The sequence below is a fragment of the Hemicordylus capensis genome, chromosome 2, assembly GCF_027244095.1.
Source record: "Hemicordylus capensis ecotype Gifberg chromosome 2, rHemCap1.1.pri, whole genome shotgun sequence".
In the NCBI taxonomy this organism is placed as follows: Eukaryota; Metazoa; Chordata; class Lepidosauria; order Squamata; family Cordylidae; genus Hemicordylus; species Hemicordylus capensis.
The window spans coordinates 18,064,020-18,087,314 of NC_069658.1; the positions used below are offsets into that span (position 1 = coordinate 18,064,020).

Consider the following 23,295-nt stretch of genomic DNA (forward strand, 5'->3'; position numbering starts at 1 on the left):
GCCCTTGGAGGCAGTAAGTCTGTTTTTAAAAAACAAAAAACCCTAATTTTAATGTAGTTGGCACCCCCAAACTGGGCCCAAACAAGCCCAGGGGGTTCGGCTTGACCTTGGCTCGGACGCGGCCCACTTCATTTCAAGGTCGAGCCCCTCGAACCAAGTCAGCTCGAGGTCGAACCAGCTTGCACATCCCTACATGCCTCCAGCCCAGACCCTGGGATGTGAGTGTATGAAGCAGCCCTTCGACATCACGGAATCCCAGTGAAGTTAATGGGACATCACTGCTTTATCAAAGATCTTTTCATTTCTAAAGGTTTTGTGCTCACCTAACTTCCTCTGGATTGTGTTCCACAAAACTGTTAACTCAGTCTTGTTTTTCTGGCATGATGATTTTAGATAAATCCATGCTAGATAGTGAAGAATCCTCAAGGGTTGATGTCATTTTATGCCAAGGCAGGCATGAAGACAGATGTAAGGTGTTAAGAGCAGTCACTATGAATTCTTCACCCATGGTATCAGCCCAGCTTCATAACTTGCACTGCAGGCATATATTCCAGCAAACCAAATAGCAGCACACTTATCTGGTTTGCCCCTTCCCTTGTGCATTAGGTGAACAGTCTTCTTTTAAACATTTTTTTTAAGTGACACGTCTTTGTTTATTCATTTATACATCCATCCTTTGCCTTACAAAAACATTTTTTAAAATGAAAAACTCCTCTGCATGATCGTAAATTGCAGATCAGCTTGGACCCACAAATGTCAGTTTCGGGTCCATTGGACCCTTCAGAATGTCAAATTTCCCACAGAAGTCTATGGGGAAAGTTTTTTTTAATGTCCCTAAAAAAACAGCTAGACAGGGAGCTCCTAAAGTCACCTCACATGTAGGTAAGGATCAGGCGCGTAACAATGATAGGGCAAGGGGAGACAGTTGTCTGGGGGCCCCACTGCCTGGAGGGGCACCCCAGAGGCACCTCATGTGACTCCCCATTGCCCCCTGCCCAGCCCCAAGGCCCCTTAGCCACTTGCCCTGTTCGCCGTCTCTCCAGCTTGTTCTCCTGGCCGGCAATCCAGGCAGCAGACAAGCTGCAAAGAGCTCCTTTTCTCCCGCCTCTCAGCTGATCGGCGGGTGGGCGGGGCTTCCACGGAGGTCTGGTGTAGGCCTCTGTGAAGCCTGAACTCCAGTAGGGCCCAAGCCAGCCAGGAAGGAGGAGGCAGCCAGAGAGGCCTCCACTGTTCTCTGCAGCAGAAGACTCCCTGCTGCCAGGTAGAGTGTGAACTCCTTTTTGTGGTTACCTTCCTCCCCCCCCCCCCCAGGATATATAGGCATCTGCTTGCCATAGGGCTTGGATATGGGGGGGGGAGGGACCGAGAAGTCTCTGAAAATTTATTTTGAAACAGCTTGGAAAATTTGCTGACTTAAAAAAACTATCTAAAAAGTCCTATAAGTGGCTTGTTTCATGGCAGAAAATTGCAAAAACTTCTGGAACAGTATTTTATTAATTTTATTTATTCATTCATTCATTTATAAATGCACTTATGTTCAAGTTGTTTTGCAACCCAGAAGGTCTGAGTGAGAACTGTGAAGCATGTGTGGTGCTTTTATTTTATTTTTCTTGTGTGTGAACTGCTCCCCAATAACTTGCAGGGACTTCAGGGTAAATCTGGCCAACATGTGAATGCAGCACCTCCATTCCAGAGGAGATGTGTCTTAAAGGGCTTTAAAAGCCTCCTGTGAAAAACCTCCTGCAATCAAACTTGACTGAATTTGTTCAGAATTCTGGGAAAACAAACATAGGCTCACCCTGCATGGTTGAAAGTCTCCTTGGCTAATCTGCAGCGAGGGGCCCATTTTAATAATTCATCTTTCTAGTGTGTTCTAGGTATTAAAAGTAATACAAATGTATAGTACTCAATGTATATCACTATATATTGTGACGTGTGTGTGTGTATTCAGTGAAATGTATTTGCAGGCAGCATACTTATTTTGGAATATCAGACTTAAATCCTTGGGGGCCTGGGGTGTGCGGAGGCCCTGGACTTTGGGGGGGGGGGGCATTTTAAAATCTTGTCTCTGGGCCCACTCCAACCTTGCTACGCCCCTGGTAAGGATAGCCGGACTCTGTGTATCTAATTAGAAGAGAATCTAACTATCCATTGTTTTAAAATTATTATTTTTAAGTGACCCATAAATTGTATTGACAGAGAATCGCAGAAGAAAAGTTATGATACATCCAAGAATCACAGGGGAAGTAATGTAATATCAGAGAATCTCAAGGGAAGTGATATAACATCAGAGAATCTTCCACTTCTTTTTTTAAAAAAATGAGTAAAATAACTGGCTAAAAACTTGGGGCGGGGGATTTAAAAAATAAATGCATGGACAGGCAGGCAGGTGGGCAGGTGGATAGATGGCAGATAATTTTATTTTTCCCCAGTTGCAATAAGGGAATGAAATGTGGACTCCTACTACCACATGGAGCTCCAAAATGCTCTGAAAGTCCACAAATGGTTTCGGAGAACTCCAGACCAAAATAGACTTCCCTATTTCGGATTGGAATATCTCTGACACCCTCCAAATGGCTAAAGTTCAGCCATTTCCAAAATTACTGACCCAACCTTCCACAGCCCTAGTCGTAATGATCTCTTAGGCACTGGCCAATAAGTGCCCTTTATAGCCAACTTTCCTCCACAGTTTAAACTGTCCATTCCAGAAAATTGATTTATTTCCCCAGAGCATAGCCTAGAAGAAAAACAGGAGGGATAATTATATTTAATGAGGTATTCAACATTCAAACTAGCTTCGTTGTTCTAAAAACATTACATCTTTCTTTGCCCTAAAGCAATGTACATCAACTCTTTTACTTAGCAAAGTTTGAACTCAGAAAACATCCTTTTGCCCTCATCTTTGTTTGAAAGCCCAGTAGGAGAGGTCATACTTGAAGTGAGAAGTTAAGTAGTTACTCTTTACTGCAAAAAAGTTCTCCTGAGATTCATATCTGTCAATATAATACAGTTCGAGAGCAAATCTGTCCTATCTGAAGCAGGAATCAATACTTCTCTTTTAAGCCTCATTCTGAAGGGGCAGCTGCTACACTGAAAGGAGCCTCTAAAAAATTAGACATTAACAGTTTATCATTTGTCAGCTGGCGGAGTGCCAAGACATTTCATAAATATTTCCCCGACACCTCATACAAAGTTATGTGGGAGACAGTTGCTTCATTATCCCGATATTAGGGAAAGGCCATTTCTCATTTTCTCTCGGTAAAACACAGAGCAAAAAAATGAGTCCCACGATGTGTTCAAAGAAAAATAAGACATAACTCATGTGGAATGCGTTCCTTAACTCCAAAACACTGATATCTGAGAGAAGCTGAGCTGGAGTTTCTGCCTGAGAACCTGAGGCAAGGTTAAGTAGAAGCCGACTCCCACAATGCATTCTCATACAAGTAGGGTCACACTTGGGTCCGATTTTGCATACATGGCCATATACATCCATTTTCTCATCGTAATGATTATTTTTATTTATTTATCCCACCCTTCCTCCAAGAAACTCAGAAAAGCAAACACTCCCTACCTGCTTTTCTCTCAAAACACTGTGAGGTAGATCAGATTCAGAGAATAGCTCTATTCATGTGTTTTGTTCAACACTTGTACATTTATTCAATATGTTTTCAACATGTTATGTTGAAGGCTGGTACAGCCTTCTCATCTGTACCATGTATTTGAGGGCCTTCTCCGAAGGTTCACTTTTAAAATGATCACAGGCATTGTCATTCACACAAAAACATGTACCTGTGTTGAGACAGCGGAATCCAACTACAATATAGTGAGGCTATTCTCACAATTGGCCAAAAGCAGGCTAAGGGAGCGTGAGAACAACCGGGCTCGCAGGCAGGCCTGGTTTCCTCAAAGCAGACAACCCACTTAAGTGGTCCTCACCTAAAACGAGGTTAACAGAGCAACTGCTCCGTTAACCGCAGTTTTTTAAATCATGTCTTGCCATGGCGCGGCTCCATGGTGCAGCAACACATGAGGAGACCTCCCGGTATCGGGGGTCTCTCCAGCATGCCCCGCACACTCGCATACATGTGCACAACATAATCTCTGAACAGTGCTCCTGTTTCAAGGATAGTATACCCAAAAGGAGGAAACGTACCACTAAGTCCAGGAGGATGCCAGCATGGCTAACAGGTACCGTCAAGGAAGCCATAAAAGGGAAGAAGTTGTCCTTCTGAAATTGGAAGGCCTGCCCAAATGAAGAGAACAGAAAGGAACACAAACTCTGGCAAAAGAAATACAAGGTGACAATAAGGGAGGCGAAAAGAGAGTTTGAGGAACATTTAGCCAAAAGTATCAAGGGGAATAACAAAAACTTCTTTAAATACATCAGAAGCAGGAAACCTGCCAGGGAGGTGGTTGGACCATTAGACAATGAGGGAGTGAAAGGGATTATTAAGGAGGATATGGAGGTTGCAGAGAAGTTCAATGAGTTCTTTGCATCTGTCTTCACCGCAGAGGATACTGAGCATATACCTGTTCCTGAACCAGGCTTTTTAGGGATGGAGGCTAGAGAGCTGAGTCAGATAGAAGTGACAAGAGATGATGTTCTAAATTGTCTGGGAAAACTGAAAGCTAACAAATCACCAGGGCTGGATGGCATCCATCCAAGAGTCCTCAAAGAACTCAAATGTGAAATTGCTGACCTCCTTGCTAAAATATATAACTTATCCCTGAAATTGAGCTCTGTACCAGAGGACTGGAGAGTAGCAAATGTAACACCAATTTTCAAAAAGGGATCCAGGGGCGATCCGGGAAATTACAGGCCGGTTAGCCTAACGTCCGTTCCAGGCAAATTGATGGAAAGCATCCTCAAGGATTAAATTGTAAAGCACCTAGAAGAACGGGCCCTGCTGGGAGTGAGCCAGCATGGCTTCCGCAAAGGTAAATCTTACCTCACCAACCTTTTGGACTTCTTTGAGGGTGTCAGCAAGTGTGTGGATCAAGGTGATCCAGTTGACATAGTATACCTGGACTTCCAAAAAGCTTTTGACAAAGTTCCTCATCAAAGACTCCTGAGGAAACTTAGCGGTCATTGGATAAGGGGACAAGTACATCTGTGGATTGCTAACTGGTTGAAAGACAGGAAACAGGGTGTAGGTATAAATGGAGAGTTTTCACAATGGAGAGAAGTGGGGTCCCCCAGGGATCTGTACTGGGCCCAGTGCTTTTTAATTTATTCATAAATGATCTAGAATCAGGGGTAAGCAGCGATGTGGCCAAATTTGCAGATGATACCAAACTCTTTTGGGTAGTGAAATCTAAAATGGATTATGAGGAGCTCCAAAAGGATCTCTCCAGACTGGGGGAGTGGGCGACAAAATGGAAAATGCGGTTCAATGTTAGCAAGTGTAAGGTGATGCACATTGGGACGAAAAACCCCAACTTTAAGTATACGCTGATGGGATCCGAGCAGTTGGTGACTGACCAGGAGAGGGATCTTAGGGTTGTGGTGGCCAGCTCATTGAAAGTGTCAATTCAATGTGTGGCAACTGTGAAAAGGGCCAATTCCATGCTAGGGATCATTAGGAAGGGGATTGAAAAGAAAACGGCTAACATTATAATGCCCTTATACAAAACTATGGTGCAGCCATACCTGGAGTACTACGTACAGTTCTAGTCACCACATCTTAAAAAGGACATTGTAGAACTGGAAAAGGTACAGAAGAGGGCAACCACGATGATCAGGTGCCTAGAGCAGTGTTTCTCAACGTTTTTGGAGTCATGGACCGGTACATTCTTCGTGTGCAATTTCCCAGACCAGCGGTTAGTATAGGGGTCACCCCAAACCCAGGCCCTCTAAAACAATTTTTGGCCGGCAGGGGCCACCACCGGGAGCTTTCTGGAGCTCATTTCCAGGCAGCCCTCGTTGCTAGATAATGTTCATCTGAGGAAGCTAAATTAACGTTATCCAGCAGTGAGGGCTGCCTGCCTAGAAATGAGCTCTGGAGAACTCATCCAGGCTCCGTGGCTCCCAGGCCACCCCTCTACGTGTGAGGGACTGGTACTCTCATGGACCAGTACCCAACAGCTCACGGACCGGCACTGGTCCACGGACCAGTGGTTGAGAAACACTGGCCTAGAGCACCTTTCTTATGAGGCAAGACTACAATACCTGGGGCTTTTTAGTTTAGAAAAAAGACGACTGCCGGGAGACATGATAGAGGGCTATAAAATCATGCATGGTGTGGAGAAATTGGAGAGAGAGAAATTCTTTTCCCTCTCACACAACACTAGAACCAGGGGTCACTCCATGAAATTGATTGCCAGGAGGTCTAGGACCAACAAACGGAAGTACTTTTTCACAAAACATGTGATCCATTTGTGGAACTCTTTGCCACAGGATGTGGTCACAGCCAACAACCTGGATGGCTTTAAGAGGGGTTTGGATAACTTCATGGAGGAGAGGTCTATCAATGGCCACTAGCTGTGGGCCACCTCCAGCCTGAAAGGCAGGATGCCTCCGAGTACCAGTTGCAGGGGAGTAACCACAGGAGAGAGGGCACGCTTCCAGCGGCATCTGGTGGGCCACTGTGTGAAACAGGATGTTGGACTAGATGGGCCATGGGCCTAATCCAGCAGGGCTGTTCTTATGTTCAAGGCAAACCTCAGCCATGAACAAAATGTGACCTTAAGCAAACCACCATCAGTCTTACATCAGTAAGACATTGGCCATTATGGCTGGGAATGACGGGAGTTGAAGCTAACAACATCTGGAGACCCAAGGTTGAGAATTCCTGCTCTACCCAATATCTGTTCTGGCATCACATAAAATATCATGGGCAACATTTGTTCTTCTATACAATAAACATCCTTCTCTAGAAATAAACCAGAAGTGACTCCTGTTCTTTAGGATCTGGTGTTAACAGCACCAAGTTTTCCCAGGATCATGAGAAACCACAAATGTGCTTCGAAGCTATGTCAACTAAACCAATATGAACATATTTGCAGGTGTTTCGATGTCTACTGGAGACCAAAGCAGAACGTGCCGATGGACCCAGCATGATTCCCATCAATCTTGTATCATTTTCATTAGACGGTCAGAGTACAAGTCACCATTATTTTATGCTGTCTGTCCATGGACTGGAATAGTAAGTACAGAGGTTTTATTATTCTAGTTTGGCCATGATAATGAGAAAAATTAAGATAATTACTAAGATATGTTTATCGCTGCTGTCATTGCCCTCTGGCGGTTTGTGTCTTCAGCAAGATATATTAGAGAGATCAAATACCTCTATCACAGGTTTTTTTATTTATTTAAATGTACTAACGTACCGTGCAGCAACCCGCCTGTCTAAGCAATAGGCATGCTTGCTGCTTCCTATCAATGGATACTAGTATGGTAGCTATAAGCCATCTCTAGTCTCAGAGTCAAGATGCCTCTAAATACCAGTTGCAGAGGAGCACCAGCAAGAGAGAGGGCATGCCCTAACCTCTTGCCTGTGGGCTCCCCAGAGGCATGTGCTGGGCCACTGTGGGAAAGAGGATGCTGGACTAGATAGGCCTTGAGCCTGATCCAGTAGGGCTGTTCTTATGTTCTGCTACACATTAAACCTTGCCGGCGTGGCTAGCAAAGGCAAGGAGGCTCCATGCCTACTGAGCGATGGCTGCCTTCACGCATAACAGCAAACCGCAGGTCCAACGGACCCATCTCCCGCACACTCCCAGATGATTAGATATGCAGTCTGGGAGGTTGCAAAGTGGGAAGCACTGCGTGAAGGGCAGCTGTGGCAGCCAATTCATGAAGAAAGGGGGAGGAGCTTCCTACCCTCAACCCCGCTTATAACGTGGTGGCAGAATGCAGACAACGTGATGTTGCTTTCAAACCTCAGGTCTTGGCGGCCAAACTCACTACAGACCTAAGGTGACTATTGAGATTTGGGGGCTAAAACTGACCCACGGTTCGGTGACAAAACCACGGTTTTCTGCATTCGGACTACCATGATTTTTAACCTCTGTCACATTTGCCTCTGGTTTCTTATGTGCGAAGAAAGCCAGTGTGTCCTTGCACTCCCATGGCTGCTCCCATTGAGAATAACGGGCGCATCAGCAGGAGTGCAAGGACACATTCCGTAGTAGGCATGGACTGGAGCCTCCCCACCTTTGCAAGCCACACTAGTGGACTTTAAAATGTTGCAGAAGCCTCAAACTAGCCTGTCACTTAGACCAGTGGTTTGCTGAGTATATGTGAGTCAGGGGCCAGAGGTCAAAAATGCATGTTGGGAAAATGAGCTTAATGCACACTTAATTCATGAAGTTCATGATCATCTACTGTCCCCAGATTTTACAAACCCACTCCAGATTCACAAGATACAAATAATAAAATTAGGTGTTCAGTTGGAGAGGGAGCCTGTTGATTTCAGACACTTACAGTGAAATCCTATGCATGTTTACTCAGACGTTAGTCCCACTGTGCCCAGTAGAGTTTACTCCCTAGTAGGGATTGTAGTCTTCAGATTTTGTATTGAAACTAGTCACTTCCAAGGAATGGTAAACTCCAACTTCTCCATCTGACCAGGTCCTAACACCACATGGAAGCAAAATGACATTCCATCTTGGCTGGATCAAACCAAAAATCTATGTTGTCCATCACCCTATTTCTCACCAGGGTCAACCAGATACTGCCTTGAGAAACAATATATATCTGTGGCTGGATATTCAGATGCTTGCACAAGATAACCCAAGAGATTTAGTGAGGGGGATGCTCATCGAAATGTACAGCCCACTGAGAGCAAAGTGTCCACATGTGGTTGTGTATCTATATGTGCATTCCATTGGAAGTAATAGGAAGCACTGGCTCACACACTGCTCAGCATCTCATAGGCATTTTGTGCACCTTGGACACTGTTGCATCTTCCAAATGCAACTAGTTCAAAAGCACACTTGTGCAAATGTCAAAATCATGCAAGGGAGTTGTGCAATTTCACAACAATTGGGGGGAATAATGTTTGTGCTGTTGCAGAACTTCCTCAGACAATTGTTGCATTTGTGCAAATGTGCTCTAGTGCAGCCTTGCATTTGAAAGATGCAGCAGCACTCACGGTGTGCAAAATGCCCACAAGACACTGTGGAGTATGAGAGCCAGTGATACTCAGATGTGCATCCAAATGCACAGCTTTGTCTGTGCACTCCAGTGACAGACGTAGACAGCATCAACATGAATATTCTGATTTATGTCCACAGTTTCTAAAAGCAGGTATATTAGAGAGACTCCATGGAGATATCCAAGATCCTAGGGCAGAAAAACAGACAGTAGAAATAAAGGGACTGGGGTTTTTTGTACCTCTCTAGTGATAACATTTACAAGCATGCATCATATGATGTGACATCACCATGCATTAGTATCTCTGCTCTCCCTAGCAGCCACCATTGATGCCACAATATAATGCCAGCAATGTACATGCTAGGTGAGTGAAAATGTTACACCTGTTGTGTGAGCAACGTACCACAGGGGTAAGCTCCATAACATTTTCAGGGGTTGTTTCAAAAGGACAATGGATCTGTTGGATTCTTGTAATGGTCCTTGATTAGCTAGGATTGCCCATGTGACCAGTTCCTCATTCTCTTGGCCCCACTCTAAAGGGCTTTGTTTGCCTTTAATGCCATAAGCACAGGCCTAAATTTTAATTAGGTACCTAGCCCTGTGATGCAATCATGTCCAGTATGGTATTGCTGTTTGGTTGGCAATATGAAACACAAAAAGAAGTTGTTCTGCGTAGAATTAATGGAGCTTCCTTTCCACTGCTTTTAAGACGGTGACTCTTATACAGGACCCACTCCTATGTGCTGTTGATTTGGTTTGTTTCCAACTGTCAGCACATGGATTACAAAGAGGTGTTGCCTATTTTTTGAGTGGCCATCTTCTTGAATCAACATTGCAGACTGACACACACACAAAATTGCACCCATCACAGTCCCATAGGCCCTGCTCTCCCATTTGGTTTGTATCCTTAAGTGCACGGAGTTACAAAGGGATGTTGTGTATACTTTGAGCAGTATTGAGCATATTGAAACAATATGGTGGATTGGCCAAAAAAAACAAACAAACACATTTCAAGGTCCCCTAGAATAGGGTTGGGCATTAGGTAGTTGTGAACTACTGGTAGTTCCTATGTGTATTTGACGTAGCTCTCTGGCTCTTGGGGCTTCCTTCGCCCTCTCTTCCCTTTCAGCCAATACTTCAAATCCAGTTGGCTAGCTCCTGGTTGAGTGAGCCATACCATTTTTAATCTCTCTCTCTCTCTCTCTTTCTGTGACCAGGGTTGCTTCTACGTTCTCTCCTATTAATTTATCTCGTTTCTTCCTCCACAAAGTAGTCTCTCTTGCTCCCCTCTTGTCCTTCAGCAAAATTCTCCAATAATGATCTAAACATCCAAGGAGAAGGAGTGACAAGAAGCATTATTGATATACGTGTATAAGAAGTGCTTAATCTTAAATTAGATCATCCTTTGATTCCAAAGGTTTCAAATTTATGCAAGATGTTGCCATAAGTGAGGGGGAAAGGCTTATCATAAGGAGTTGTAAGCGAAAGTGTTAGGACAAAGGAAGAATAATAAATGTACGATTATAATGTAGAATTACTGTTGAGTTTTGAGTGCTTGTCATTGTTTAAGTTACAGTGACCTCTAGAGGCTACTGTAATCACATTTTCTGAAATATGGTTCCTGGCCTAAGATTTCTGAGCTAACTACTGTGTAATTTCAAAAATAGGTTTATCCCACTCTTGAACTTTCATCCAAGGGGTTCAGGGTGATGTGAGAAGCTCGAGTGATCCAAGGGACTAAGAGTGATCCCTTTTATCCTCACAACAACCCTATCTGTTAGATCAGGATGAGAGACAGTGGGTTGGTTCTCACAATCATTCCCATGTCAGTTAAATGAAAATCTGAGCTCCCCGCTGCATGTGTCATGAGAACTCAGGATTTTTCCGTTATCTTGGATGGGTAATGCACCTAATTGACTTTTATTATTTATATTCATTCGTTATTCATTCATTCATTCATTCAGTTCATATACGGCCCTTCCTAAAGTGGCTCGGGGTGGTTTACATTAAAATCAAAAACACAAAATAAAACAATTACTTTAAATATATATATAAGAGATTAAAATTCATTAAAATTAAAACTAGATATCATTAAAAGCCAGGTTTAAAAATGGGGCCATTAAGACTCTCCTGAAGGCCACCAAAAAGATAATCCTCATAACCATTTAGCCACCATTCAACTGAGATCCGTAATCTAGGATCTGAAGTTGACTTGTCGATGTCAACTAAAAGTTGTCTTGGTATGATGCCCATCCGGGGTTGCCAGAAAAATCCTGAGTTCTCACAACACGTAATGCGGGAGCATGTACATTGTGGAGATCTCTGATTATTGTTTAACTGACATGAGAATGCTCATGAGAATCAGCGCAATGACAGACCCAAGGCCAGCCAGTAAGCTCTGGAGATGAATGGGATTTGAATATGAATCTGTAGGGAATGGAATACAGGTTCCCCATCTAAGGGCAAGATGCTAACCACTACACCACTCTCCCTCTCAAGGAGTTTTGGTTACACAAGTATCTACTTCCCAAACCACCCTATAGTTTCAGTTTTAGTTCTACAGCTTGATACTAGGGATGTGCAAACTGGCTTAAGATCAAGCCGGTTTGCCATCAAACTGGATGGCTTTTGGGCTCGCCCTCGAACCAAATCGGGCCCGGTTAGGCTCAACCTTGAGCTGAATCCTCCCAGGCTGGCTCGGGGCCGGTTCGGGGTTCTAAACTTTTTTTTTAAATTAAGCTTTCCAGCAGGTCCGGCAGCCTCCAAGGGGTTCTACCACGGCCATGGGGAGATCTCCACAGGTTCCCCTTCCCACCACCGGCTCTCCCGGTCTTCTATGGGTCAGTTCAACCCCTTTTCAGGCCATTTTGGCCATCTCTGTGGTCGCAGTGGCCATTTTGGAGGTTGCTACAGCCATTTTGGAAGCTGCTGCAGCCATTTTGGAGGCTGCCACACATGAGCCCTGGCCATTTGCATGGCCGGGTCAATATATAATTGTTCATGTTCCACTCATTCAAAGGCTTCCAGCAACATTTTGCTCAAATTTGCTTTCCTTTGGAAGAGAGAGAAAGCACTGGAAATTTTCAACATTTTTGTAAAATTTCTTATTTACACACATATACAAGTGGAGCATAAGTGGAGAAAAGCAGTAGGCATTCCTACAAGGCACTATACCACATCACTTCCCACATTAGAGAGGCCCTGTACCCCCAAGAGAACTTCAGTCAATGCATAAATCTCTCTCTGGCTCTAGCCCTGTTAAGGCGTACAGTAATTGTGTACAGTACAGAGACAAATACTTTTATGTGGGGAGAGATCTTTCCATTATTACGAGTGCTGGCATCCCAGCATTTCTGATCATGGGGAGGATTTTTCCCCATGTACAGTACTCGTCTCTGAAGGTAAATGCTGTACTCATGGTGAGCATGGGAGTTGAGCCTATGCAACACTTCAGCATATGGCATGAGGCTTTCAGTTGGCATTGTAATTGTGTACACATTGTACACAGTTACCCTGCTAAATGAGCAAAGAGGCAGCTTTTAAAGTGGTGATTCTCTAATATTTAGGAGGGAGAGAACAACTGTATCTAACCAACTCCAGCACAGCTTCTTTCCAGTGGTTACAGTATTGCTGGTGTGTACTTTATGTCTGTTTTGAGATTATGAGTAGGAATGTGCAGAACCGTTTCAACCTTAAACCAGTCCACTATGAACCAGGGTGGTTCAAGTGGTTCGAACCGGACTGCCCTTCAGGAAAGGGGACCGGTCCGAGATCGAACCGAACCCAGTTTGAAGCGAACTGGTCTGATGGTTTGAGACGGGCTTGACTTGGAGAAAGGGGTGAGGACGGTGCCTGGGGGGTGGCAAGAGAGGCAACTTTAAAAGTAAATTAGGTCCTTACCGGCGGTACTGAAATTGCCTGGAGCAACGGTGCTCCCCACAGCAGCCTGTGTGGCAGCAGCCTGGCTCCAGCACTTACCTGGCCTCTGATCAAGTGAGTGCTGAAGCTGCACCACCGCTGTGTGGGCTGCTGAGTGGAGCACCGCTGCTCCAGGCAGCTTCGGTACCGCCGGTAAGGACCTCCTTGTCTTTTAAAGATGCCTCTCACCACCACTGCCCCCAGCACCACCCTCACACCTCTCACCGCCATCAGTTGAGCCCAGCTCAAATCATCTGAGCTGATTTTGAGCTGATTCAGTTGATCCGACTGGCTGGCCCGGTCAGTTCAACTCAACAGGTTTGCGGGCTTACAGTTCAGTCTGGATTTGGTTTAAATTCGGACCAAACAGCAAAAAATGGTCAATGCACACCCCTAACTATGAATCCTTTTGGAACAGGGAATCATCTTATATTTATTTAGTTATTTATTATTAATGTAACGTAACCTGCTTTGGTAAATTTTGTTGAGAACTGACATATAAGTGTTTGTTGTCGTCATAGTAGCAGTTGCTGAATGGCCTGAAATAGGGCATCTGTCTCTGGCTGCTACTTCTCTCTCTCTCTCTCTCTCTCTCTCTCTCTCTCTCTCTCTCTCTCTCTCTCACTCACACACACACACACACACACACACTTATCACCTCTTTTTTGCTGGTCAGGGGTTGTGGCGGGTGGGGGTTCATCTTCTCCAAGCCCTGAAGGCTTTCTCTTCCAAAACACGGAAATCTACAGCAATCAGGGGATCAACTTCGAAGAATTAGTTCTCATTAAGGGACATCAACTGGCCATTATGTACTATCAATCAGCAATATTATAACAGTATTATTGTCTAACTTGGGAGCATTGGAAGCTGCCTTAGAGTGAGTCAGACCATTGGTCCATCTAGCTCAGTATCATTTACACCGGTGGTTCTTAATGTGGGGGTCTGTCAGATGTTGCTGAACTACAACTCCCAGCATCCCCAGTCAAACTTTATTATGCCTAGGAATGCTGGGAGTTGTAGTTAAGCAACATCTGGTGGACCCTCACATTAAAAACCACTGGTTTACACTGATGGGCAGTGGCTGCTCCAAGCCCGATTGAGTCTTTCCCAGCCCTATCTGAAGATGCCAAGGATTGAACCTGGGGCCTTCTGAATGCAAAGCAGATGCTCTACCACTGAGCTATGGCCCCACCCCCAAAGGTGGCATACACAAATCTTCCATCCAGACACTGACCACACCAAGACTTGCATAGCTTCAGCAAGGTGGCTGTACCATGTGTCCTTAGACCAGGGCTGCTCAGCTTCAGCCCTCCTGCAGATGTTGGCCTACAACTCCCATAATCCCTGGCTATTGGGCAAAAACAGCCAGAGGGGGCAAAGTTGAGTAGGCCTGCCTTAGACGATGCTCTGGGAATTCCCTCCCAGCCAAATCTAATAACCTATATCTCCTTTCTATCCCACCAAAATAATAATAATAATAATAATAATAATAAAGTGAGCTCCTCAAAATTTCCCTCTGTCTGCACCTCTAGTGCCCATATAGTGGCACACAACAAAATTAGTTAATGGCCCAGATGCATCTACTTAATGCTGTTCTTTTTGAGAGAAAACTTGGAAAGCAAGAGAGCTATAGCTGATCCATTCACATTCCCGTTACTCCTTGAAAGCCTCTGAGGTACTCCTGCTGCTTCCATCCCTCCACTGACTGGATCCAGCCTTTTGCCTGTTGGAGATGTGACACCATGGGCATCAATTCTCAACACCAATAACTCCTGCTGACCACTAGGAATGGAGGTAGGGCATGGAGGACTACCCCCTTGTGATCTCTTACTTCTGCAATTCTGCTCTAACTCATCTGATTTGTAGAGGGATACTCTTAGGACATTCCCTTCCTCTTTGTTCTCTCTAGTACAGGGTGATGGCTTTTCTATATAAGTTTGTGACTTCTTAGAACAATGATCTTCACTGTTTCTCAAGTGGAGGCCAGTTTGGCAAAATAAACAAACAAACAACCCTTCAATGTGAGAGCCATTTCCCATGGTGCTGATCTCTGGACAGTGCTGCACTTTTCTTAGTGCTGGAATGACTCTTTAGGATAGATGGAGCCCTCTCTTTTCTTAGTGCTGGAATGACCCTTTAGGATAGATGGAGCCCTCTCTTAAGAGTTCTAAGAGCAAAACACTGGGAAAGGCTACACTTCCCAGCACTCTGGACACACCTTCCAAGATGGTGCGATGGCTCAAGAAGGCTCTGTTTCCCTTAAAGGATCCCCTCTCAGTGCTGGACAGAATATTCAGCTCTGTCTGAAGCTTCATACAAGCACAATAAACAATTAATCATAGAGCCAATCACTTAACATTAATAGGGGCTGCCATTGTCACCTGGGGCCTTATAATGAAGAACACTGTCTTCTTATAAACTATTACTTGTTTTAGCCCTTAATCAATTGTCTCCATATTTCCTCTGAGAGCTCTGTTCTCATTTAACTGGGTTTGCCTGTTAAATAAAGAGTTGACTCAAATTCTCCCCTACATTGCCAAGGGTTCACAACAGAGGTGATGTAGGACATTAAAGTTAACAGCAATTACAGAGCGGTATAGGTTGACAGTATTCATATAGCGTGTCAATAGCCTGCTCTAAATCAGTCACTCAGCAACTCATTGCCAGCTTCATAAAGGAGAGATCGTGCCGTCGAGTTGGTGTCGACTCCTGGTGACCACAGCTGTAAGATAGTGTTGTCCTCAACGGCTTGGCATAGAACTGTTACATTCTGTAGCATTCTGTACCTTAATGCTCCAGCAAGAATGAACTACAGCAGGAGACTCCAAGGGGTGCTACTGATTTAGAATTTATTACTAAAGTAATATGTGGATTTTGATCTCAAGAACTCCTGAGGCTTTCTGATCCACTATGGAAAGTAATTTTTAAAAAACTTCTTTTGGTGTTTAAGAACATAAGAATGTAAGAACAGCCCTGCTGGATCAGGCCCAAGGCCCTCTAGTCCAGCATCCTGTTTCACACAGTGGCCCACCAGATGCCGCTGGGAGCCTACAGGCAGGAGTTGAGGGCATGCCCTCTCTCCTGCTGTTACTCCCCTGCAACTGATACTCGGAGGCATCCTGCCTTTATTAGGACTGTTCTCACTATCCTTATTAGGGTACTAAGCAGGGGTGGATAAAGTGAGCAAAAGGAAAGTGGAGTGAGTGTGGAGTTGGGTCAGTCTCCCAGAAGTGTGCTAGAGTGTTTTTGGGGGGGAAGGTCAAGGGAGGTTGGTTGCCCATGCGCAAAACCAGCTTCCAGGGGGATGGCACCAATGAGAGTTATAAAATAAAGGTTAAATAAAATAAAGGTTAAATACAATACAATAAAAGAATACAATAAAGATAAAGGTTATTACCTTTAAAGCTGTGAACGGCTTAGGTCCGGGTTACGTTAGAGAGTGCCTTCTTCTGCATGATCCCCACTGCACATTAAGGTCATCTGAGGAGGTCTGCCTCCAGTTACCACTGGTATGTCTGGTGTCGACTCAGAGCTACCTTCTCTGTAGCTGCTCCTGGTCTGTGGAATTCACTCCCGGTAGAAATCTGTAGCTTGAGTTCATTGTAGGCCTTCAAGAGAGCCCTTAAAACCTATCTGTTTGGCCTGGCTTTCCAGGGTTTTTTAACTGTTTAAAATGTTTTCATTGTTAATAGTTTTATGCTGTTTTAAAACTGTTTTGTCTTGATTGTTTTTAAAATGACCGATTCACGGGTTTTGTTTTTGCTGCTGTGCACCGCCCAGAGCTGTTTGGATGGGGTGGTATATAAATAAAATAATACATCAATAAATAAAGAAGCAAACAAGGCGAATTCAGCAATACTTTGCATTGCTGTGTCGACAGAGAAACAGAGAATCATGAGATAAAACTGGAAGAAGAAGAAGAAAAGAAACAGCATGTGGATTCCCCCATTCATTCTTCCTCCAGTTCTTTTTATAAGCCAGAAGAAGCTCACACAAAAGAGCCCTCCATCTGGAAGTAGCCAGTGAAGAAATCTGAAGCTCCAGTATATTATGTATTTATTTTATTTATTGTGATACATTGTAAAGGTACATCGCTCCTCAGTTTGTTTATAAAATGGGGATTTACATGATCAAGGCCTTCACATTCTAAAACAGTTGTTTCTCCCAGCTCTGCTATTTTTGCATGTGCCACTTAAATCCTTACGTCTTTTTGTGTTCTGCTTTTAGACAAATAACTTTTATGATGTTCCAAGTACATCTGAAGCAGCAAGTGTGAGCTTCCAGGAGCTTTTTCAGACAGCAGGCCTTACTGCAGGTTTACCGTGAGGCTTTACTGCAAGTTCAGCGCATAATGGATACTCCAACACAAAAAGAGGATTTTTTTTTTACCCTGGACATAAATCGGGCTAGGTTCCAATATGGAAGGGAAACCCTGAATTGTGTGCGAAATGCTCTCTGAAATATCACACTGACTTGGGGGTAAATCTAGCCGATATGTGAACGCACAGCCACCCTCCCAAAGTAAGGCTGTGGTAAAGTCACCATCTGAAGAAGCTCCTCATGCTTCTGTGCCACTGAAAAGGAAGTTCACACATCTCCCTCTGGGAGAAAACCATTAGCACCCTTTTCAAACATTAAAGACAGTCCACGAAAAACAGGAAGCGCAACTCAAAGTTCCTGGTCAAGTGGCACTTGGACTGTCCTCCAAATGGATGGAAATGAAGGTGACCCAAATGGAAACTTCCATCAAGTCAAAAAGGAAGAGGTGAAGTGGAGTTACTAGTCCAGGGCAGCTGTTTGCCGTGCAGTTGGGAGCAGGTGATAGGGGCAATCGAGACCTTTTAATGTTTCCATGTCTTCCGACATTTTACAGAAACACTTGAAAATTCCCGTGCATTAATGGTTGGGATTGGGGATGGGACTGGTAACTGAGCAGCACACTGTTTACTGGAAATGGCTGTCTGGGGGAAAATAGGTCAATTTGCAGTGGGAGAGGGTTAAAAAAAAAACCACCCGTGTTGTGGCCTCAGTCAAGATCAGGGCACCAGTGACTATTTGGTGTTTAAACAGGGGAGGGGCCTTGAAACACATGGTTATAGTTGTGTCTAGTTTCTCCCCGAATCACTACCGATATCAGTCCTGGCCTGTTTCTTGAGCTTTCTGTCTGCAATAGATGAACACACCCAATACCTTTTTCATTCCTGTAGACAACATTATAGTAGACAATATGAGACTATGGGTTCAGTATAAGGCAGCCTCATATGTTCCTATTTGGCACTGAGTTTAATGGGTGCTAGGAAAGTGGTTTTGTAAAAGCAGTGGACCGTTGACTCATCTCCTGTTCTTCTTAAAGGTGAAATTGGAAGTTCCATCATAATCCATCAGGCCAACATTTGCTGCTGTCCTCTTCCTAACCCTGCTGTGGAATCACTCTGAAAAGAGGATCTTTAAAAAGTTTATTTAAAAAGAAATCTGTGGAATATCATGCCGGCATTTCCACCCCCCTGTCTGACTGCTCCATGAGTTTTCTGAGAATTCATTTTTAGGCTTATGGTCCATCGAGTCAAATTTTAGCTCACTGTATCCAAGTTGCATTTGTGAAAGCATGACAGTTATTTAAAATATTTATATCCCGCCCCTGCAGCATAAGGCTGCTCAAGATGCAATAAATCACGATAGAAAGGACAGGTGGCAGATCAGTATAGCGTTGGTAAGAGTAGCTAAAAACTAGAATCCAACTAAAATCATGAAACTGATTGCCAGGAAATTTAGAAGTACTTTGTCACACCACACATAATTAATCGATGGAGTTCTCTGCCACAGGTTGTAGTGATGGTCACAAGCTTGGATGGCTTTAAAAGGGGCTTAGATAAATTCATGGAGGACAGGTCTATCAATGGCTACTAGAGTCTTGATGACTGTTAGTCTACCTCCAGGCTCAGAGGCAGGACACCTCTGAATACCAGTTGAGGGGACATATCTTCAGCTTGCGGACTTCCCAGAGGCAAAAACCCTAAGAGAGGAAGTGCAATGAATCTCCTCCATTCTGAAACCAAGGGGCCACAACCAAAAAGGCCCTACCTCTAGTCCCACCAAATCTCAGTCAGTGCTGAGGCTGAGAACAGAGCTGGATTCCCAGAGATGATGGAACCTGGCATTACAGCATTTTCTCCAATTATTCCTGTTTACTAGGCACAGTCCTGGTTGCCTGATGCCTGCCACAACTAAATGACTGTCCCCATCTCCCCTTTTTGACTTTTGGGGGTAATGTCAATCATGCTGCTTGTGTTAGTTTGCACACAAGAGTTATCCAGGTTTAAGCTCCCTTCCCCAGATCATTAGAAGTAAAATCTCGAAGGGCATGGCCTCAAAAGCACATGTAAAGATAGCCCGAGCCTAGCCTGGCAGCCCTTACGATTGTTGAATCATTTTAAAGCCTCCTTTCCCACATTCAAGGAGGCCAGCAGCAACAGAATAAAACCAGCAAAGGGAACAGAACACACACAACAGCAAACAAGTAGTGTGACAGCCAAAAATGACACCATTGTGCAGAATGCCAACAGAAAGAAAGAGTTTTAATCCCCGCTGAAATGCCACCAGAGAAGAGATACTAAGGCCATCAGGAAGAAGATCATCCCAGAGCTCTGGAGCAACAGACATTAAGGTTCTGCTGGCTACAGCTGGTCTTACCTCATATGACAGTGAACCTTGAAGCAGGGCCTGACCAGATTAACGAAGCAGACATGGGGCCAATATAAGGAGAGGTGATTTCTGAGCTATGTGGGGCCCAGGCTGTGAAGGGTCATGAAGGGTGAGAACCCCTGGTTCAAGTGTGGAAATCTGTGCACAAGATCCTATGAGGGCCTGTTTTATAGCTGCTTCCCTCACAAACACAAAGTAATCTTATGTAAATTTAACTAAGAGTTTATTCAGGAACACAGGAAGCTGCCATATACTGAGTCAGACCATATGTCCATCTAGCTCAGTATTGTCTACACAGACTGGCAGCGGCTTCTCCAAGGCTGCAGGCAGGAATTTCTCTCAGCCCTATCTTGGAGATGCCAGGGAAGGAACTTGAAATATTCTGCTCTTCCCAGAGCGGATCCATCCCCTGAGGGGACTATCTTACAGTGCTCACACTTCTAGTCTCCCATTCATATGCAACCAGGGTGGACCCTGCTTAGCTAAAGAGTCAAGTTATGCTTGCTACCACAAGACCAGCTCTCCTCTCCTTAAGAGGAAACAACTCAGACACAATTCAGAAACACTTCCATTTTCTCCTTCCCCTCCCTTGCTAGATGGACCAATAGTCTAACTCAGTATATGGCAGCTTCCTGTGTTCCTATGTATGGTCTCAGTAAAGGCTAGCTGGCTGCCCTAGTCACTTTCCAAAGGCAAATCACCACCACCACCACCAACAGGAACAACTTAATTTGCTAGCCTTCCCATAACAATTGTTCTCTGGGCAGCTCACAAAGTAAAATAATAATAAAAACTAACAAATAAAACATACAATTAAAAGCATGTTAAAACAAAACAAAAAAGATTACAATAAAATACAAAAACATTTTAAGAACTTTTAAAACAACTTTTTTTAAAGGCCTGGGTGAACAGGAAGGTTTACACCTGGCATCTAAAAGAACAAAGTGGTCAGGCAAGTCTGTATGTCATCTTCTCCATGTCAACTTCTTCAGGAGCTGGCATATCTTCCCTAAATGCTTGCCTGGAAGAGGTAATGGGCTGGATGAGGGAGAATAAACTGAAGCTGAATCCAGATAAGACGGAGGTACTTATTGTGCGGGGTCAGAACTCCAGAGATTATTTTGATCTACCTGTTCTAGATGGGGTCACACTTCCCCAAAAGGAACAGGTTCGCAGTCTGGGAGTACTCCTGGATTCACACCTCTCCCTGGTTTCTCAGGTTGAGGCAGTGGCCAGGGGTGCTTTCTATCAGCTCCGGCTGATACGCCAGCTGTGCCCGTTTCTTGAGATCAGTGACCTCAAAACAGTGGTACATCTGTTGGTAACCTCCCAACTTGATCTGTAATGCTCTCTACGTGGGTCTGCCTTTGTACATAGTCCGGAAACTTCAGTTGGTTCAGAATGTGGCAGCCAGGTTGGTCTCTGGGTCATCTCGGAGAGACCACATTACTCCTCTACTGATGGAGCTACACTGGCTGCCTATAGGTTTCTGGGCAAAATACAAAGTGCTAGTCATAACTTATAAAGCCCTAAACGGCTTAGGCCCTGGGTATTTGAGAGAGCGTCTTCTTCTCTATGAGTCCCACCATCCATTGCGGTCGTCTCTGGAGGTCCATCTCCAGTTGCCGCCAGTTCGTCTGGTGGCCACACGGAGACGGGCCTTCTCAGTTGCTGCCCCAGGACTATGGTAGGAGCTCCCTATTTAGATACGATCTTCCCCATCTCTGACAATTTTAAAAAAATATTAAAAACCCCATCTTTTTACTCAGGCTTTTCCAGCTTCTTAATAATGTATAGGTTTTAATTCTGTGATTGATTTTTAAATTTTTAGTTTTTAATTTTTAGTTTTTAATTGTTTTTATGTGTTCTTATATGTGTTTTAACTGTTTTATCATTGTGAACCGCCCAGAGACACATGTGGGGTGGTATAAAAGTGTAATAAATAAAGAATAAATAAATAAAAATAAGTCTCACTGGGGAGGCTATTCCATAAACATGGTGCTACCACCAAAAAGGACCTCTCTGTAGTACCTGCCCACCTCATCTCATTTGGCAGGGGTACTCAGAACTGGGCCTTTGAAGACCTCAAGTTCTGGGGAGGGATATTTGGTACAAGGTGCTCTTTCAGGATACCTGATCCCAAACCATTTAGGGCTTTACCAGCACGTTGAATTGGGCCCAGAAATGGACTGGGAGCTAATGCAGCTGACAAAGTACTGGCATGATATGATCAAAATATCCAGCCCCAGAGTCATGTTTTGGTCCACGGGTGGAAAATGGAGCACAGTCAAATGGAGCCAAGGGTCTGAAACCAGGAGTCACTATCAGGGCCACACAGGACCAAGCAAAGAGCATAGACAAATGAAGCCGTGGTTCAAAAGCCAGCAGTCAGCACAAGGTCACATGGCTAGTCAAAAAGAGCCAAGGGTCTGAAGCCAGGAGTCAGAAGAACCTAGGAACATCAGGCAAGAAGACAGCTTTGCAACAACATTGCTTCAGTAATGGCAGAGGTGTATCTAGGGAAAATAGCGCCTAGGGCAACCACTGAAATTGCGCCCCCTGTCCAAACATCTGAAACCCATCTTTCAGATAACTTTACCATAATATCTGATCAAAAATACAAGTCAAGCTTGTTAATCTTTTAATATTTCAAAAACTATTTAGCTGGAAAACTACAAGTTTTAGTATGCTGGGGCTCATGAAATACCCAAATACTATGTGGAGGTGTACTTGGAAAACTAAACAGAAGTCCCTGTCTAATTCTCTACTATCCATTGTAGCATCAGTATTACATAAGTTTAAAAAATAAATGGAGAATTTGGCTTTTCCAAGATACTCTGAAAATAATTAAAGGATATGCCAAGTAAACTGTGTCACTGCTTGGAATATATTCTAGTATTTCAGAAAGACAGTTAAAATTAGAGAAAGAGAGCAAGAAACTCCCAGTGGCCTTAATACTAAGGATTTCACACTGATTCAGAGACAAACTCACCATTAATAGCTATATTATTAAGACATGTACATAGTGCTGAACTGAATATGTGTACAGTTACTTATATTATATTAAACTAAAAAAAAAAACCTGTAGCCCCTTCGGGGGGCTTCCTAAAGGCTGTGGGGGGCGGTCCCCCCCGCTGGCCTCTTAATTCACCGCCGCAGCCCGTCACAGGCTGATTTTCAGGCCTGTTTGGGCCTGCAAAGATTGGCATGGTGACCATTTTAGAGGCTGCCACTCATGCTCAAATGGCCTCTGCGAGGCCTGGCAAGACATAGGGCCTCTCAGGGACCATTTGAGCATGTGTGGTGGCCATTTTTAAAATCATCTTTTTTAAGAGAATGGCCGCCAAAAACAAAATGGCCACCACACATGCTCAAATGGCTTCTGTGAGGCCTGGCATGGCCTAGGGCCTCACAGAGGCCATTTGAGGATGTGTGGCAGCCATTTTGGTTTTGGTGGCCATTTTTTAATTTTTTTTCATTTTAAAAAATGGCTCCACCTTCAAGTGGCACCTGGGGCACGTGCCCTGCCTGCCCTACCCTAGATACGCCCCTGAGTAATGGCTCTGTACAGAATGAGC

The 23,295-nt window shown here is 44.3% G+C and overlaps 1 long non-coding RNA gene across 3 annotated transcripts in view; it reads left to right on the forward strand.

Moving 5' to 3' along the window:
* Positions 1 to 1,168: 1,168 nt before the first annotated feature.
* Positions 1,169 to 23,295, forward strand: part of LOC128346096 (uncharacterized) — a 50,563-nt gene continuing 28,436 nt past the window's right edge. For all 3 annotated transcript variants that reach the window (XR_008316779.1, XR_008316778.1, XR_008316777.1), the window contains exons 1-2: positions 1,169 to 1,261; positions 7,006 to 7,145. This is a non-coding gene — a long non-coding RNA (uncharacterized LOC128346096). The remainder of the gene's footprint in view (positions 1,262 to 7,005; positions 7,146 to 23,295) is intronic.